The sequence below is a fragment of the Acipenser ruthenus genome, chromosome 15 (genome assembly GCF_902713425.1).
Source record: "Acipenser ruthenus chromosome 15, fAciRut3.2 maternal haplotype, whole genome shotgun sequence".
NCBI classification, from domain to species: Eukaryota; Metazoa; Chordata; class Actinopteri; order Acipenseriformes; family Acipenseridae; genus Acipenser; species Acipenser ruthenus.
Window position 1 is genome coordinate 8,617,080 of NC_081203.1, and position 20,878 is coordinate 8,637,957.

General features: G+C 40.6%; 1 long non-coding RNA gene across 2 annotated transcripts; it reads left to right on the forward strand.

The window, feature by feature from the left end:
* Window positions 1–3,052: 3,052 nt before the first annotated feature.
* LOC131697539 (uncharacterized) lies at window positions 3,053–12,692 on the forward strand. 2 transcript variants are annotated; one of them, XR_009307355.1, is made up of 3 exons: window positions 3,053–3,142; window positions 3,246–3,328; window positions 7,893–8,204. It is a non-coding gene; the product is annotated as an uncharacterized LOC131697539 (long non-coding RNA). The 2 variants fall into 2 exon arrangements; XR_009307354.1 differs by adding an exon at window positions 10,029–12,692 and having other exon boundaries at window positions 3,064–3,328; window positions 7,893–7,965.
* The last annotated feature ends 8,186 nt before the right edge of the window (window positions 12,693–20,878 follow it).

Here is a 20,878-nt window from a genome sequence, read left to right on the forward strand (position 1 = left end):
GTCAGACAGAAGTAAGTGCTGTGTCAAACCTGTGTGGTTTAATTAAGTTTTGGGGCAGGGAAACGGCTTAGCCGTCCTGTGTTAGTTAGGTTCCTGTGTGTGTAGTTAGTGCTCGATAAGAGCTAGGTGTTTATTTGTTTTTGTGTGTTTGATTTTTGTGTTTATTAAAAATAGCGCACCAGCGCTTAAAAATCCATTTCATTGTTCTGGGTCGTATTTTTAAAGGGGCACGAACCCGATTGAGTTGTGCTTTGTCACAATATATATATATTTTTTAAGATTTTTAAGCAAAAAACAATGAGATATGCTAAAGTTCACAAAACAAAATTAAATGTGCAGATATGTAAATAGATATTGGTCTTGTCAAAATGCATTACCCTAATATTTGACATTTTTTTGGTCTCAGAATGCATATAAAATGACCCAATCTTAATTAATTGTTAGTAATTTACTTTACACATCTTAAATAATAAATAGTGAGAAGACAAAACAAATCTATCTGTGTTATTTTTAACCCTTAACTGTCTCAGTTAGTGGTACGCAGTGGTACAGAGGAGTCATCTATTCGGGTGATGATATCATGTGTTTGAAAGATATAGGAAAGCAAACTAAGCTGATCAAAAGGATAACAAGATTCTTGGGCAGGACCTTTTTTTTTGGGGGGGTGGCGGGAAATGCAGAGTACAGGGAGAGAAAGACAGCGTGATGTAAAAGAACTCACACATTCAAACAACCACGAGCGCACAAAGAAACCCGCACCAGTAAGGTACCTTATTACTAATTAGATTAAATTATGATGTTCGTTAGTCAATATGGAAGCTAGGGTTACCACAGTTAATTGCCATTTAGGTGTGAGCAACTCTCTGAAAGTTCCACTTTGCAAAGTTTTTTTTTTTTTTGTAATTTACTGCTTCGCAGGATACAATTGAACGGAACGCCCTCCCCAAGGCATCCCTAATGGAGGCACATTTACAGTATTGGTTTTCATCGGATTTTAGCTTAAGTCTGAGTTGTTAATGTAAATGAGGCTTAGAAGAATTATTATGTAATACCAAACCATGTTACCCGGTTACTTTTAAACACCTTGCCCACCCCTAGAATTAATTCTGTGGACACATATGGGTGGCAACCAATATTTATATCATGCTACTGCCTAAATATTAATAATGATATTAATAGCATATTTGGTATATCATTTATGAAAGAATGATATGTGACAAGCATCGCAATTGTAGCAATACTTGTATCAATAACATAACCCTAATGAGAAGGTTATTATTTTACATATTGCACTGATTGTGAATCTTTAGCTGATTTAATAGGAGTTTGATCTTATCTTGCAGTACCATCATTCAAACATAAGGAAATGATCGTACGCATGGTCCAGAGTGTGCATGAGTCTACAGACATTCCCATGCACACGTCTGTGTTGATAAATCACATGCTTTCTTTTTGAATGTGCATACGCACAGTTTCGAAGCGTAAATATATGACTGATGCATTTTCAATGTCAACTGCATCCTTAAAGCAACCTCCAAAGTTGACCAGAAGAGTAGCATTGAGGTATCTGCAAAGAAGGATTGATACATTTTCTTCATCAATAGCTTCAAAAAGAAAATCTAATTCACAGGGGGTCCGGGTGGTTCATCTGGCAGAAGGGCAGCAGCATGGTGCGTTAGGGGGAAGTCACACAGCACAGGATCACATCCTGGCTGTGAGGAGTCGCCGGGCTTCACTTGGCACTCAGAAGGGAGAGTCGCATTGGCTCTGGTGCTCCCATGGGTTAGGGAGGCAAAAACAGCAAGGACTGTTCTCCTGATCGTGCTACAGCAAACTCTGCTGGCCAGGCGCCCGGTAAGCACAGAGCAGACACCTGCAAGGCTGGCCTTTGTCCTCCACAGGCCGGTAGCTCACTGGCATCTGCTTTCTAGTTCCTGGGTGTAAAAGAGGAAGCTGGCTCAGTCGTGGGATCGGAGGACATCCACTGAACCTTCAGGTCTCCTGGGCCGTGTGGGAAATTGCTGCAGTGAGGGGAAAAGTGATTGGGCATTCCAAATTGGGAGAAAATCAGGGGTAAAAGAATAATTGGATACACTAAATTAAAAACTGTATTTACAGATGATGGCAATACATATTTGCTCATTTACTGAAATTATTTTGTTAGCTCTATCTACTTTAATTATTATTATGATTATTATTAGTAGTAGTAGTAGTAATATACTGTACACCATATTTGATCAGTTTTGAATCACAGACCAAGGTGTGTCCGATTCTGATTTGCATGTATGTGTCTGTGGAGGAATACTGAACCGTGAAAAGGAGTAATAGTGTCTTGGGGTAAGACAAAATAAACATAGGCAATAAAACACAAATACGATCTGAAATTTGCTTCCCATTGTTTTCATTTAGTAACTGAAATCACTGAGCCACCTTTAACCACTGTGACAACTGGTAATGCCTGCTTAACCTGCTTACAGTTAATATAGTTAATAATATAGCTAAACAGTGTCTGACCAAAAGAGTTTTCAACAAAACTGCAAATGGTATTCATAAATGCCTTTATCATTTTCTCTTTTGTTCAAAGCCCTTTTAGTCAGACACACTTGACTCAAAAGGTAAACACCCTGTAAAAAAAAGGCTTTGTTTTGCTTTCCTGAAAGTTTACAAACTACACTCACAGCCTTCTGCTGCTGTGTGTCGTAATAAAAACATTCATGTTTAGTTCACAGAGTGGCAAGAAAGGTTAGGAGGGAGGCGGTTTATGTGACCGAGGATAGGGAATGCAAAAAACTAAAAAGCCAGCAAGGTCTAGTCTTCTGTTACTATCCTGAATACTGATACTGGCCTATTTCATTTAGTAAGGTCTAATAATTATGTAATAATCACAGTTTCTGTTACTGCAACTGTTGCATGTTTTCCTTAAAATAGAAAAATAAACTGAGTACACTGCCCCAGTTAGGGGTTTCCTCTCTTACAAACGTTCTCTGCTTCCTGTGTTCTAACCAATATCCACTTGCATGTACTTCCTTATATTGCCACAGATTGCAGCTTTGAAGATGAGCATATCATGTGGCACTTTGTCAAAGGCTTTTTAGAAGTCCAAGTATATGATGCCATAGGCTTATCAATATGGGCATAAAATGTAATATCTTAACTAAAGTAGCCTTCTAGTTGTTTAGATTCACACTATTTAATTTTTAGATTACTCAAGGTTCAAGAATGTTGTAACACTGTCTTTGTTCTAGGCCAAGACCAGAGAAATGTGTTCCAGCCTGCCTTTGCAACAGATTCTGAGAGTTGCAGTATACTGAAGGACAACTGTATCATAGTAGGTCCTTGTTGTTACTTTGTGTGTGTGTGTGTGTATGTGTGTATGTATGTATGTGTGTGTGTGTGTGTATATATATATATATATAATGTGTGTTTAGAGCTTGCAGTCTCTCCATGTGTTTAGAGCGTGCATTCACTCCATGCGTTTAGAGTGTTTAGTCTCTATGTTTTGATTGCTACGTTTCACTTGCTGTCTGATTGTGAGATAAGACTATTGTAAATAATAAGTAAAACTAATAATTTCTTACAACGTTCTAATACTGTAGTTAATTTAATGGCGTATAATAAATAGTCTTGATTGCATCTTTTGTTTGATATTGGTGCTGCTTTCTCTGCATTGCATTGTAATCATTTGAGAAAGAAAATTGCATTATCGTTCATTGCACTTTGTTGTCATTTGTGGAAATGATTGCACATAGACAACTGCTGTCAGGCCACGAGCCTTAAAAATAGTCTATCTATTTTCATTATTATTCAATTTAAAATCGCACAAACGATTTAAAAAAATCACCTTTGTGCATTATCTTTCTTTCGGTACACTCTGTTAGTAGTTATTGTGGTTCCATTGCTTATAGTTCGGGCTCTTCGTTTTAACGGTTTTTATTTCTGATGACATAATGTCCCTTTAAGTTTGTTTTGAGCTGACCTAATGTCTTAATTAAACTCTTGTAGAAGTGTTGATTGTAAAACAACATGGCTTTTGTTGCTTTTTTACGTAACTTGATTAAAACTCGCATTCCGTTTCACTGCTAACAATGCTTGCTACAACTCTTTTTTTTTAATGTTAGCTTATGTGGTTCAGGGGGCGTGGAGCTGGGGGCTTCTAATTTCCTGTTAATTAGTATCTATTTTCTGTTTAAGCCCTGATCGCTTGCACCTTTGCTGTCTAGTGTTTCATTTTGTAGCAAATGCTCAGACGCCGTCATTTCGTGCTTCGCCGCTAATATCTAAACTTCATTGCCTTGCTCCGTTCACTGCAGGTCACTTCTTTGCTCAGCGCTGCCAAGATATCAATCATTTTCCTACCTGCTCAGGTGATTCTTTTATTCATTCAGCTTCTCTATTCGGCTGCAGGCGCTCCAACATTAGTCTTTCCTGCTCCATCCAGTCTCAGCAACAGTGCCGTCCAAAGCACAGCTTCATTACTCAACTTGTCTGCAACTTTATCAGAAAGTCTGGTCCTCCGCTAAACTTTCAAAGCTCCTTCGACAAGACATCGACATTCCCATTGAAAGTGATTGCCTTACTTTAGCTCTATTTAAATCCACCACAAAGCTTTGTCTGCGGAATCTCTCTTTACTCCTCGCCCGCAATCAGACGCCCCTCCCCCGCTCACAATTTACCGTCCCATCAGAAGATCCTGCCCTGGACCTCCATCAGCTATGTTCAACGTTTTAAAGACTTATTCAGCCCATTTCAACCAGTGGCAGCTCATGATTTTGACTGGTCACAATAATATGCTCCAACGACACTGCTGTACTGCAACTTTTCCACCGGCGCCTCACAGACCATGGTTACCACGGCAACGTCCTCATTGAGTGACTGCGGGTAGTGGTAAGTTGCCATGGTGACCAGGCAGCTTCATCAGGCACTGTGTGCTCTGTGCCTCAGTACTGCAATCTTGTGGCTTCCTGTTGCTGCGCTTTCACAACTGGTGGGGACGAGTTCAACTCGTCGAATCATGACATCTAAATACTGTGTTAACTTAGTCACATGACTAACTGTCCTAAAACATGTATCGAATATTTATTATTCAAATGAAAAGGAATAAGCAAATGTTGTTCTACATAGTCACAATAACCACATATATTCTACCCTGCTTCGCTCAAGCAATGGTTAATTCCAATCATAACCCCTAGATGGCAGTATAATACCACAAGTTCTGTATTTTAAGCCGGTTTTCTATCGCTGCGAAGCTCGGACAATCCAGCTTTTCCATTCCTGCAGTTTGTTATCACTCCAAGGGATTCTCGGGAGTTCCCCTCCTGCCTCAACCTTTTGCCTACCTATATCAACTGACATTCTTCAATTTCAACTCCCCCCCTCACTTTGAGGACCTGGTCGTGAAGCCACACACTTATCGGCTTTCTGAGATGCTCAGAATCTACCATCACATTAACTTCCAGCTTCCCTGCATCAGGCATCCTTAACACTCAAAGACCAATATTCACCGCATTCAGTAGATCTGTGCTCTCTGTAGCAGCCCACCGCACTCTACCGATGGCAGTCCACAATTCACTATTACAGATCACTGCTTCAGCAGATCTCTGCTCTCTACAGCAGGCCACTGCACTCTTCATTGTTTACTTCCTCAGTTCTCTGCACTGTTCAGCAGATCCCGCCCTCTACTGTTAATTTGCTCCACACTACAGCAGACCTCGGCTCCCTCGTCAGATCTCTCACTATTGCAGCATGCAAAAGTTGCTTTAGTTTACGGTTTAAATCTGTAATTGCAGTTCTCCAGAGTTTAAAACACTCCAGCTTTCCTCCAATACGCAGATCGTGGCAGCATTTCCTCAATCAAGGCTAACGCTAATCCCCATCTAATGAAAATACGGGGCGCTTAAATTTCTCAGCAATCTATTCATATGTCCGCTCATCCTCTCAAATATTACAGCAGTAATACATGGTACAAGACTGGAAATCTGTCTTGATTATGAGTTAAGGAGTTCCACTACTAGGAGAATGACTGGAGTTGTGAAACCCAGTCTCTGAATGTGAGTTCACCTTTTCCATTTCAAGCAGACATGATAGTAGCGAACCGCTGATCGATCCCGTATTAACTAACACCTAGGATGGTCGACATTTCATCTCTGCCCTTGTTTCCAGAAAATGGGGCGCAAAGGGTCGATTTCATATGTTCGTTCAGCTCCAGCTGCCACCTCAACCCTCAGTCCCAGCTCCCCTTCTGCCTCAGATTCAGATTCATGCTATTCCTTTAATCAAAACCAGATCTTGGCTTTCATTGTTCACGCTAGGGATTCTCTCTCTCCCCCATTCTCTCCATACCAGCAGTTCGCCTGACCCTCCGTGGGATTCTTAAGAGCTTTCCTCCTGCCTCACCCTCCCACCTGTCTATATCAACGGACATTCTCCATTTGCTCATTTCTACTCTTCGGAAAGGCCGCTTTTCCCCCTACAAGGATCTACCTATGGAGATCATCTGCCTTTCAGCCTTCTTTGGTCTCCTCAGAACCTCCGAATTCACAGTTTCTTCTGCTTCTAGTTTCCCCGTGGCGGGTATTCATTTGTGACCTTTCTTCTATTTCAGATGCTTACTTCATCATTCGACTGCATATCTCCAAGAATAATCAATTTCAGCATGGTCAGTTCATTCAGCTGTCAAGTAGAGTTCCCTATCTGCCCCTTCTTTTCAGCTGGGCACTCCCAGCCCATTCCAGACGGGAGTGCCCAGCTGATGACCCCTGTGAAGTCTCGCACCCAGCCCATTCCAGACGGGAGTGCCCAGCTGATGACCCCTGTGAAGTCCCTCACCCAGCCCATTCCAGATGGGAGTGCCCACCTGATGACCCCTGTGAAGTTCTTCACCCAGCCCATTCCAGATGGGAGTGCCCACCTGATGACCCCTGTGAAGTTCCGCACCCAGCCCATTCCAGATGGTTGCCATGCTTAGGTGCTAGGGAGGCTGCACTGTGGCTGATCCCTGGAGCCAGCATCATTGCACTTGTGTGGCGATGGCAGAGATGTGCAATCACGCAGAGGTAGAAGGAAAGAGCTGCAAACAACCAACAGTTACTAGAGGTTTTCAACGTCAAGGTATCTCACCAGCAAGAAACCCTGCCCCCCCTGGACCCTCTGTTCACGGATTCCTCTCGCTCCCATCATCACTCGTCACTAGTTCTAAACCCACCTCTCCACCCTTGCCTCCAGAGCAGACCTCCCTCCTCGACTCTAACCCCCCCATATCATTCTGTATAGGCACAGCCCCCTCTGCCGCGAGGGCCAACATCATTCACAGCCAGATCATGAATTTGGGGAGCTGGTCCTCTTCTGTGGTGGATTCTTACATTCATTCATCCTCCTCTCATATAGTTGCTGCTCATTTTAAAATTGCTAGTATGCCCGGAGTAGGGGCTTGCTTTTCACCGGGGCCACCAGAGGTTTTCCCCTAATCAGCCTCAAGGATTTTTTTCCCCTCCACTGAGCGGCAGGTATACACATAGTCACATCCTACTAACAAAATCACTAACCATCCCTCTGTTTGTCCCGTTTTGTTCTTCTGGTCTTTTGTTTATGTTATGCGCTGGCATGTACTTTCTTTGTCTCACGGTGTGGGAGATTTCACGAGGAGCCGGGGGTCCATCCTTTGGGGTGCAAGTGAGTCTCACTTCCCCGACCTCAGGGCTAGGCATACGCCTCCATTACCTTCAGGGCGTTCTCACCATGTGAGTCAGAGCGGACCCCGGCCACACTCTGTCCTGTCGCAGCTCCTGCGCTTATCTTACCTCACTCGAGGCTCTGTTCTATTCTGCCTTTCTTTCGGGACGTGGCCACTCGTGCTCGAGTACCATACTAACCTCCATGCTTTGTCCTTATTTCAGGTCCCAGGCAGCGTGAAGTCAAGGCCAATCAGGGGTTTAACGAGTGTCCCTTTACAGAAGTCTCAGATGCTGGGTACCTCTCTCTCTATCTCCTGAAACCAAAAAGCTAGCGAAGTTAAATTGCTTTAATCCCCATTTTGAAATCCTAGTGGCTCATTGCAAAAATTATTTCACCTGTTATGCAAGTTTTCTTTTAATTGTGTTTTGTGAATCTCTGATTCAGTGAATCAAATAGAGTATGGCATTCAGGTTCTACAAGAGTTCAATTAAGAAACAATGTCAGCTCAAAACAAACTTAAAGGGACATCACGTGAGTGCTGGCCAGTTACAATATATATATATATATATATATATATATATATATATATATATATATATATATATATATATATATATATATATATAATTACACAGTTGTAGTCAAATGTTTACATGGAATGGAAATGTATAATCTCTCAATTTCTCGAAAACAAAGGATTTTAGGAAAAAAATATTTTGTAGCAAAAGTTTTGCTTTTGTGGATGATGAAAAAAAAGTTAAAAGAAATATATGTCTACAATTTCAGCAATTTTTTTTGCAAAACTCCAAAAGTGCTAATTCAAAAGTATTCATACCCTTTGATGCTATGATGGTATTGTCTACACGGTGCTAGCAATTTCAATATGATAATGCAGAACCTAATTCTAGAAATGTCTAGAAAATGCTGGATTGTAGGTGAACATTCTTAGAGAGTATAAAAGGGTTAGGCATAGGATGATTGCTGTCATTACCAATAAGTTAATATGATAAAAAGTAAAGAGCTATCTGGAGACCTTAGGCAGAAAATTATTGTCATAAAGCTGGAGAAGGATACAAGAAGATTTCCAAGAATTTGAGTATCACAATTTCAACTATTGTTTCTATTATCAAGAAGTACATGACTCATGGTACTGTCACAACACGCCCTCGGTCTGGAAGGAAGAAGGTTCTTTCACCAAGAACAAGTAGAAGAATTGTGAGGAAGGTTAATTACAATCCGAGATTGACTGCCAGAGATATTCAAAGTGAACTGGCTTTTTCATAGCATACCAAAAGATATTGGCCAATCACCTGAAACCCTCCGCTACAAAACTTGGTTTAAAGCGCAAATGGACGTTCCAACACGACAAAATAATTGCTGAAATAAATAATTTTAGACATCTATGTCTTGTAACTATTTTTCCTCATCCAAAAAAGCAAAACTTTACTACAAAAGATTGTTCCTATAATTATTTGTTTTCAAAAAATGTCCTGAAATTATACATTTCCATTGGGGTATGTAAACTTTTGACTACAACTGTGTGTGTGTGTATATATATATATATATATATATATATATATATATATATATATATATATATATATATATGTAAAATATGCTTTCTATAGAGAACCATGAGTCACAGCAAATGATTATAAAAAAAAGTTTTTGTGGCTGTGCCACCTAAGGGCTGTCATAGCAAAACCATGCAATTCACTTTTTACAACTAAAATTGATACACTGAAGTCGTTATCACCTCCCACAATGTACTACTGAAAGTTCTACTGAAAATGAAATTACTGAGCATGCAATAATATCCAAAGTTTACTTGTTCTTGGTCAACCATGCAATTTACTCATATAAGAAAGTCTTATGCTCTGTGCGTGGTTTTCTGTGCACAAACTATTTTTTTTCTTTTGTGATGTATATTTGGATTCATTAAACAATTAGATAGCAGATTTAGTGCTCTCCACTGAGGGCTTTAAATGAGGAAAAGGAAACACACAGGCCAGAGTTGTTAACCTTCTAATTGGCTATTCATGTTTAAATAACTTGACATTTGCCCTCTACTTTCTTTTTTTAATATAATTACTGAATTGCTTAAATAATTCCTTTATTTACTAAAATGTTTACTTTATAACAGGTTGTAACAGGGAGAGATCTGGACTGGCCGTCTGACGCATGCACGATGCTGCAGGGAGGGGGCGGCAGTCCCGTGGGGTCTGCCTGCCAGTCATGGCGGTGACACGGAGAGGTGGGGAAGAGGGTGTGTGCGCTTTCCCCCTCTCTTAGTGGCTGGGAGGCGGGCTTTAATGGGATTGTTTAACCTATAAAGTAATACTCTGCTGTTTCCTCAGATCTGCCCCTTTAGACTGCAACAGCGAGCAAAGTGGTCTCGTTTGACTACAGGGGGACGGAAGGAAAGCAAACGTCCGGAAAGAAAAACTAAAGAAAACAATTTTAAAGAAAGAGAGAGAAAAGTGGGGAATCGTTGGACAGCCCCGATATTGTTGTGCAGTGAGCTGGAGACCATATACCATACCATACCATAGCTGGTAGCCAGACCACGGACCACAGCGCCCTCTACGGGGTCAAAGAAATCGGTGCAACTCCCAAGAGTAAAAATAAAACAGAGCACCTGGGTGGTGTTTCAACTACAATTTCTGTCTCCCGTGTCAGTGAATACCCACACCCTTCCACACAGGTATTCATAGCAAATACATTTACTAAACAGTAACCCCGAAGACAGGAGTGCCCAGCTGATGACCCCTGTGAAGTCCCACACCCAGCCCATTCCAGACGGGAGTGCCCAGCTGATGACCCCTGTGAAGTCCTTCACCCAGCCCATTCCAGACAGGAGTGCCCAGCTGATGACCCCTATGAAGTCCTTCACCCAGCCCATTCCAGATGGGAGTACCCAGCTGAGGACCTCTGTGAAGTCCCTCACCCAGCCCATTCCAGATGGGAGTGCTCACCTGATGACCCCTGTGAAGTCCTTCACCCAGCCCATTCCAGATGGTTGCCATGCTGAGATGCATCCTGCACTGTGGCTGATCCCTGGACGACAGAGAGTTCAAGGACGCAGAGGTAGAAGGAAAGAGCTGCAAACAACCAACAGTTACTAGAGGTTTTCGACTTAAAACATATTCAAGGGAATTACTTGGAAAATCAGAGTCTGCACACCTTACCTTTATAAAGGTTTAGCACAGTATTTTTGCAGTTTTACCATACTTTTCCCATGGTTTACTATGCATTTATCTTAAGCCCCTTTCACACTGGCATGCTCTAGCCAGGATCATGCGGGTTGGCTACGTAATTTCACACTGCTTTTGGAGAAGTAAGGTCGACCTGGGTGACAGAAGCAAGTACACAATGTGCATATGCAATGCCCCGGAAGCAGCAACGTTCACATGATCACCCTTTCATCTGTTCAGGCTGTCAAGATGTCATGTCTGTTACGGACGCTTCCATCCAGGCTTCTCTGGTTTGAATCGTCGGCCCAAATGTTGATTAGAGCAAATGTTTCTTCATCGCTCCACGCCATCCTTGCAGCAATCTGGCTCATGGTGTGTCTCAATCAACAATAAACAGAAATGACTCGCGGGTTCCTTGCAGAAGTGAAACGTTGTCGTGTACGGTGCACTCACATATTTCAAACTGCATATGAGTCATATCAAATAGCTTTATATTGTGTTTGTTTGTATAAGAACAATATAGGCTATGTAATAACCACAGACAGATGGACACACTGTGATGACGTTTCTCACATTTTTGGCAGCTAAACAATGGGGAGAATATGTATTTGAATTATAAAGTGAATTATAATTTATAATGAACTATAAAGTGCAGCACCAATTCAATTGAATATAAAAGTTTAAAAAAAAAATTTGCTGAAGTCTGCAAAACATAAAAGTGCTTAATTTTGGTTTGAAACTGGAAAATTAATGGTTACCATGCACAGGCATGATGGAAAATACTGTAAAGTGACTGCATCTGTATTTGTCACCTTCTTTTTTTGAAAACATTTTTTGCGAACTCCATGGCTGAACATGTATTTAAGAAAAATAAACTCGTGCTCAGTTCTTCGCAGTGCTGTGAAAGAGCGGGCTGGAAATGTCCGCTCCACCCTCCGCTCTAGCAATTCCCCCACTCCATATACAATTGTCTCACTCCACTCCACTCACACTCTCTGTCCCCAACACAGGCCCGGATTAAACAATATGCCAATAACACCATTCACCATAATATACATAGGGCCCTCAAAATATGGGTTAGCGTGGGCCCCCACGTCCTTTAATCCGGCCCTGATTCTAGGGCATTGCCAAGCACTCCCACCTTTCACTTCCCGAGCTTGGCACCTCTCTGACATCAACCTACCCTGACCCTAACCCAACCCCAACCTTAACCTTAAGCAACCCCAGCCCAAAAACTTAACCCGAACCCAATCATGTGATGCCCTGAAGACAGTTTTTAGTGGACATTCTTTTGTGCTGCGTGCAGGGGCAGGATTCCTTGCTAAGAGGATTTCAGAAAGTCCTGGATGCTAGGCAGCTATCTTTTTATTATTAATAACTCAGGAACCGTTTCATATTTTTCACCAAATCTTCTAAAAGCCCTAACAGAAATTCAGTAACTGTAGCCTATACATGACAGCAAAAAACACAAAAAGAAAACATGCAAGTATAGGAAGGAAAAAAGGGAACTTTTACTAAAAAACAGGTATCCAGATCTCAAAAACCGCACAAGGTGGCATCATGAAACTCTCCACGCTTTCACAACATTGCAAGTCAATGGAACATGCAAATCTGTGGGCAATTACGACAAACCACGGCAAGTTATTAAAGTGCAAATTTAGGGGTTTAACATTGAGCACCCAACTCAACTCTAACTATAGTGGTGTTACTGCACCACTATAATATATTGCGATGCAGTCCAGGGGTTTGGTGCATGACTACATCCCCCGGGGAGGTGCGGGAGGAGAAGAGTAGGTTTGGATACCAGTAATTTATCCGTCCGTTTTTTGATAGTTCAGAACTTGATAAAAGTTTAGTTAACACTCCTAGAAGGAGTCAGGCTTTTATTTTGTTTGCTTTGTGTTTTGTTAAGCAAATAAATATACAGGAACCACCCTGTTTCAACCTATCTGTGGTCCAGTGTTCTTTTATACAAGAAAGTGTGGAATAGTCCCAGAAGGGGCAAGCATACCCCACTATATATATATAGATATATATACAGGGTGATTAGAAGTTTACCACATCAATGATATGGTGAGTTGATGTGGTAAACTTACTTTCTAATCACCCTGTATAGATAGATAGATAGATAGATAGATAGATAGATAGATAGATAGATAGTTGATTTCAGGAAAATCTGTCTTTACAATAGTGTGCTTTTAGACTCAGATTCAGTAATGGTTCATTTCAGTGATGGTTTATGGCAGGTTAGCACTTCTGCAGTTTAGCTTTCTTTGCAGGATGTCACCACAAGCATGATTCTCAGAACTATTACTAACATTCTTTTTATGATTGCCCTTTAACCCCCTGGTGACAATGTAAGACTGTTTGATATTTCTTAAAAGGAGCCGTGTGTTGCACAATTTAAACACTTCTTGAATCAGTGTTAGGAGTCATGTGTCGGTGCACCGAATAATCTGCATTAATGCTTTCTGGATGATGTCTTGATCTACAGTCAATTCTGTTTAGCTGGTTTAGGTTTGTAAGAAAGCATAATGAACCACACAGCACATGTACGATAGTAAACATTTAACAGCTTGGTCATTACTAACAGTAGGTTCTAACATATGTACAGCTATATCATCCTGAACACATGCCTAGTACAGAGACTACAAGATTTCACAAGATCTCCTGTGGTTATCCAATAGAATCCATTTTTAATATATTTTAAATACAACCCTTAAGTTTACCACTGCATTTTTGCATAGTATACACTGGGTTGTCATTTTTATTAATGTGATTTACCATACCTGAAGATTCTGTACAGTACAATGCTTACCAATGCCCCTATGCTTTCTTACACTTTGCTGTAAACGTTTTTAACTCTCAGTAGTCCCTCGGTAGAGCATTCTCGGATTAACCACGTCCTCAGCTATAACCTGCACAATTTATTTTTACAGATTTCCAAGGTTCCACAGTTACTTTCTGTGTATTGTGTACCACGGTAATGTAATTACTAGTCACCCTTTCTCTTGCTCTTGAGCATATAGACATGTGAGCGCTTCCTGGTTTCCGACGCAGTAAGCAAACGGCGAACCAGAGAGCTTACATATTTTACGCAGACCACCCAGTGACATCAAAACTTGCGACAGTCATAAGAACATAATAACATAAGAAATTCTAGAACAAGAAAAGGCCATTCGGCCCACCTGTGCTCGCTCGCTATGGTGCCAGTGTGGTCCGTTAGGAGAGGAAAAACTAAAAAACCCTAACCAGGTTAGTAGGGGAAATGAAACCTCTGGGAATCCGTGACTAAATGGACTGCCCTTCCTCCAGATGGCTAGATAAAGGTCTTATATCACAGAAAGTGTTATATGTTCATGACAGCATCCAGTCTATTCTTGAAGGATCCAATAGTCTCTGCTTCAACAACTCTGTCCGGCAACCTGTTCCAATGGTTCACCACCCTTTCTGTGAAAAAGCTCCTTCTCCCCTCGGTTCTGAATATGCCCTCTTCAGCTTCCACCTGTGGCCAATGGTTCTGTTCTCTGTGACCTGTGAAAAATAATTCTCAGCAGTTACTCTATTAAACCCCTTGACAATTTTAAATGCCTCTATTAAGTTGCTCTCCTTCTTTCTAGGCTATATACAGTAGATTCAGCTCTTTCAGTCTATTTTCATATGACATTCCCTTCAATCCTGGAATTAATCTTGTTGCTCTCCTCTACTCTCTCCAATGCCTCAATGTCTTTCTTATGATAAGGGGACCAGAACTGGACACAATATTCTAGGTGTGGTCGTACCAGTGCATTGTACAATATTAATATAACTTGAATTTTCTTAATTTGCATTCAACTGTCTTATCTATATATCCCAACATTCTATTTGCCTTTTGTGTAGCTTATCCACACTGTCTAGATGGCTTAAGAGATTCATCCACTACTATCCCCAAGTCCTTTTCATACATAGCCTCCTCTATTCATACTCTACTTACCTAAATGTTTTTGCACCTGTACAAGACTTTGCATTTATTCACATTAAATTTAATCTGCCATGTGTCAGCCCAAGCTTGAATCTTGTCTAAATCTCTTTGTATTATTAAAGTTGCTGATTGGGAGTTGGCTACCCCTTCCAGTTTTGTGTCGTCTGCAAATGTGCATAGTTTACTGATTATGTCTTGGTCCAAGTCATTTATATAATGATCCCTGTGGTACCCCACTTGTTATGTTTCTCCAGTTTGATGCCTGGCCTCTAATTATAACTCTCTGCTATCTTGTAATCAGTTATGAATCCATGCTGCTACTAGTACCTGTTGGATGTTTGCAGCTCTTTCCTTCTACCTCTGCGTGCTTGCACATTGCAGCTCTCTGCCAGTGGCGTACACCCCTCTCTGAGAGGTTGGCTTGCCAATTGTTCAGCCTCTATTACACAGACCGGCTGTTACTCTAACTCAGTAATCCTCCTGCTAAGGTGATCAATATAATGTGTTTGGTGCGCCTGTATTCTCCTTTGGCCCACATCTTATAAGCTTTACACTTCAATATCACCGCTTTCGTTTTCTTAACACTATTATTGTATATTATTTAGCAATTTGTGGTCTACTGGATTCCCACAGTTTGATTCTAATTTATCAGAACTGATAAAATAATTTATCAGGCAGCAGTGTGGAGTAGTGCTTAAGGCTTTGGACTCTTGACCACAGTTACTTTGTTAAACCCCTTGACAATTTTAAATACCTCTGTAAGTCGCCTTAGGTATAGTCTTTCGTGCTGTAGTTTGTCAAATGCTTTTTGAAAATCTAAGTAGATTGTCATACGCATTATCTTTGTCCACTCTATTAGTAGTCACATCCTGAAAGAAATCTAGTAAATTAGTTAAACAAGATCTACCCTTGTTGTCTATCGCCTATAATGTTGTTACTATACTAGTTTCCATGATGTTACATATGATTGATGCTAAACTTATAAGTCTGTAGTTCCCAGGGTCAAATTTATCTCCCTTTTTAAATATAGGAAAAACATTGCCAATTTTCGATTCCAGTGGGATGGCTCCTTTATTTATAGATTTGTTGAATATATAACATATTGGTTTAAAAATCTCTTCTCTAGTTTTCCTGAGGACTCCTAGACAGATTCCATCAGGCCCTGTGGATTTGTTTATTTTAGTGCTGCTAGCTCCCTTAGTACTTCATTCTCTTTTATAACAGTGTGGAGCAGTAGTTAGGGCTCTGGACTCTTGACCGGAGGGTCGTGGGTTCAATCCCAGGTGGGGGACATTGCTGCTGTACCCTTGAGCAAGGTACTTTATCTAGATTGCTCCAGTAAAAACCCAACTGTATAAATGGGTAATTGTATGTAAAAATAATGTGTAAAAAAAATGCAATTGTGTGTAAAAATGATGTGATATCCTGTAACAATTGTAAGTCTCCCTGGATAAGCGCGTCTGCTAAGAAATAAATAAATAATAATAATAATAATAAACTAAGCCTGTAGTAATGACAGGATTTATTTTAACTTTGGTGGTTCATACCAAGAGGCTGGCTGTATCTGTTTGTGTCAGCTTCATTAACATTCTCTAGATGTTACACACTGAAACCTTTCATGAATCTTTATTCGTTGTTTGGCTTGCATTTCGATGACTAATTATATTGTAGCACGTAGCAGGGCAGTAGAGAGCCCTGTACGTATTTATTTATTTATTTATTTATTTATTTTTACATCGGGGTCTCCCCCTCCGCCCCTGTGCAGTGTATTTTGTATTTGTTTTGTTTGATTTTATTTATGTATTTATATGATGGAGAAGCGCCGTATGTTTTGTTATTATTTATGTATTTGTGACGGCAAAGCGCCGCAGGGTTTGTTTATTCTTTTATTTAAAGTGTGTTCTGGCAGAGGCGAGAGTGGGTACTCTTTCTCTGCCAGGAATAATTTAATAAACTCGTGCAGAAGGTGGCCATCTCCCGAATTAATTGGGTGATTACTTTATTACTAAATCGGGAGATGGTCACCTGCATATAAACGTGCAGCACTCTCAGTTCCAGGTGGGTGTTTTAGAAGCGGAGAGAGCGAGAGGAACGAGAGAGAGTGAAAACGAAAACGAAACTTAATAATAATCTAGGAACAGTGAAGGCAATTGCTCAGCCTGACCTGGGTTTTATTTAGTATTTTGTGCTCGTGATTATTTTTGTTTACTGTTTTATTTTCGCTCTGTGAGCAAGTGTTTTTGTTTAAATATTTATTTTATTTTTGTTATTTAAAAATAAAAAGGAGTTCACCGACACTCTATCTCTCCTCAACTGAGACGCGATATCATCTAAGGTAAAGATGTCAATTTAGTTCTAATACTTATTGCAACTTTAGAAGGATCACAGGGTAGTCGACTGTGGAGATCTGTCTGTTACTCTAAAATCTCAGGATCCTCGGCTGTGTAAAAAACTCACTCTTGGTGAATTTGTGCTTGCATTTTCTGTTTTTCGCGGTGTCCTTTGTGAAGTTTATGCTCACCGATGACAAGAACTGGAATATTTATTTAACATTGTTGATCTCTCGGTCAGATATGGGGGTACCATTTTTTATGAGTAACATAAAGCTTTTTCAACCAAAGCAGCATCTCGGTTAGCATTGGACAATACACTGATTGACTGGTCTCAACCTGATCATGAGCTCTATAATAGGTTCTTCAGTGGTCTCCATGCTTCCACCGTCCATTCTACTTCTCTGTGTCCAAAGGCAGCCTCCTCTTCAGTCTCCTCATCAGCCTCAAATTATTCCCCCCCCCCTGTTCTCGACAACACTCATTCTTTTAGGAATCATGCGCCTGCAGTTTCTCCTATTCATTCTTCAGCTCCACCTGCTTTTTCAGCAAGCAAAGATTCTCTTGGAAGACCCATCAAATATTCCAGTGGCAATCACCTATGCTATAATTTCAATTCCTCATTCTGCATTTCCAAAGCATGCCATTTTTTTACATCTGTGCAGTTTCTGTGGCAATGCTCATTCACTTTCCATCTGCCATCTTTCATCTAAATTACAGCCCCTCCAGCTGAAGCACTCCTAGAACTCAGGTCTCTCTTGTCGGCTTCTCAGATGTATGTCTGGCCTCCAGAAATCAAAACACCTTCCTCCTCAGTTTAAATCCATAGCCTTCTTGAAGTATTCCTGATTGTCGTTGTAGTCTATTTTTGGGGCCCATTTTCGCAAAAAAAAAAATCTTAATCTCTTGTGATAATCAATCTACTGTTCATAAAGGCTGTTCCTCTTCCCTTATAATTATGCAACTTCTTCATCTGCTAGTCTGGATTTCACTTATCAATCATTTATTTTGAAAGTCCTACAACTTCCAGGTATCTCTAATAACAGTGATGACGCTCTTTCTAGTTTACAGACCGCGCAATTCAGACGTCCGGCTCCCTCAGCTCAAACTTTTCCCTCTACCCATCCCTCCATCCAGAGAACTGGTTTTCAACTAAAAGCTGTTCTTCCTCCCCAATCGCATTCTCCCATTCATTCTGTATAGGTGCAGCAACAAGAGCAGCCAACCTTAAAATCAAGCAGTCCTTCCTCAGCGGTGGAATCTTACATTCACTCTTCTCTACTCAATATTATTCCACGAAACAAAGTATTGCTAGCATGCCCAGAGTCTGGTCCATCTCTCCGCCAGGACCACCAGAGGTTTCCTCCCACAAAGGCAGTTTTCTCTGCCGAGTGGTTAGATTAGTTATTATTATTATTTGTTTATTTAACAGACGCCTTTATCCAAGGCGACTTACAGAGACTAGGTTGTGTGAACTATGCATCAGCTGCAGAGTCACTTACAACTACCTCTCACCCAAAAGACGGAGCACAAGGAGGTTAAGTGACTTGCTCAGAGTCACACAGTGAGTCAGTGGCAACTAAACACTATCCGACAGACTTTTCTTTTTTTTTTTTAACAATTATTTTTATTAATTTCCGATTTTCTCCCAATTTTGGAATGTCCAATTATTATTCAACCTGGCTCACCGCTGCAACCCCCCCGAACTAATTCGGGAGAGACGAAGACGAGCACTCGCGTCCTCTGAAATGAGTGCCGTCAGCCGTCTGCTTTTTTTTCATTTTGCAAGCCTGGCCAGCCACAGGAGTCGCTGGTGTGTGGTGAGCCAAGGACTCCCTAGCCAACCTAGCCCAAGCAGTGGTTGGCCAATTGTGCACCGCCCCCTGGGAACTCCCGTCCATGGTTGGCAGTGGCATAGCTTGGATTTGAACCGCCGATCTCCAAGCTGCAGGGCGCATCCTGCACTCCGGAGTGCCTTACTGGATGCGCCACTCGGGAGCCCACTATCCAACAAATTAATGACAAAACAACAGGCAATAGCCTCCTTCATCAATCCTGCATTCCTAGCAAGATCTCTCGATTTTCTGAAAATAATTGTGAAAGCTTATAATACAAAGCGAAAGTTACTTAATATCATATCAGTGTTTATAAAGACACCACACACCTTTTTGTACTAGGCTATATTTCTATATGTGATGCCTCGTCTTTATATTTATATTGATGTTAGGCTAATATTGTCTGTTATTTATGCTTTCGTTTTTATTTGTGACCTGTAGTTTCATGGTCTTTTTTTGTTTTGTTTACAGCTTAGCATGCAGAACAGGCAAGAATAGCCCTCCCAGTCTACAGAGTGATAGTCTCCTTTTCTTTATTCTGGGCTGGGAACCTTCCATAGAAATTATACCCAACAGTGAGATTGCAGCATTTTCCAGTACAGCATGTTTTACTGTTAATTCTAATTATTCAATTCAATTCAATTCAAACCTTTATTTAACCAGGTAAAGACATTGAGAACAAGTTTGCATTTAAAATGCCGACCTGGCCAAGAGGCAGCATAAATACAACAAACAACAATACATAGACAGTTAGAAACATTACAGCAATACGAAAAAAAAAACAAAAAAAAAAAACATATTATTGGTAAATTAAAACTTCCAATCTTTACATAATATAATGATTTACATGCAAATAAAGATTCTCCCATCCAGCTAACAGTATGATTTTTCATGGACCCAGGATCCCCTAGGATTTTATTTACAGTACTTGCTGTGTGCCCAGAAAGAAGTAAAACAGATTCCATGGTAACCAGCTCCCTATCAGTTAGTCACTGCTGGTTTTCTTTCTAGGGCAGCACACACTGTGATTCCCAGCCAGATTAAATCCCCTGCAAAGGGCATGAAAGTGGAGGCAGTCGCTCCTCACAATGTTTCATATCTCTGGATCCCCTCTAATCCAGTTGGCATGACACTTGGTATTAACATTACTTAGCAGACATTTTTGAGAATATCAGGTTCTGAGGATACAGGGGGTGTCTGTGTGTCTGTGCATCCGTCCATCTGGACTGCATGTCACATTTACATTGTTGCTTCTACCTAAATAACTGCTAGTCCAGTTTCCATACATTTTTACTATCAAGATATATGGGGATCTGTCTGTCTGTCCATATGTCACACTCATTTTTGCATACCTCTGTAAAACCACTTTATTCTGTTTATGTTTCTTTACTATTTTGTACATACTGTTAATATATGTCAGAGACATAAACATTTTTTTTATCTTAGCTCTAATTTTGAATTTCCAGCCGTGACGGGGGATGGAAGTTACAGACATACTTGTTTGAATTGGGTAGTTTTCAGAATGCCTCAGTGCATCACAACTCCAGAAGAATGCCTATGGGCAAGATCATAAAGAACCAGTTTATTTACTTTTCAGACAGAATAAAAAAAGACCCTGATAAATACTTATTTCTGACTCGCTATAGTAAAAAAAAAAAAAAAACAGATACAGATAATAAAAACATTAAAAAACAGAAGCCCTGTATCTACTGTGGAGCTTTTTCAATTGTGATTAAATTGGTCTGGACTACTTTAGTATAAGCTGTTGACAGTAACGTGAGGTACATGATGGCACCAGTCCATTCATCCTCATGTTGACTTAAAATTTCTGCATGTTTATACTATGATACAATTCATGGTGGTCATGTTGCTGAAACAGCACTATTT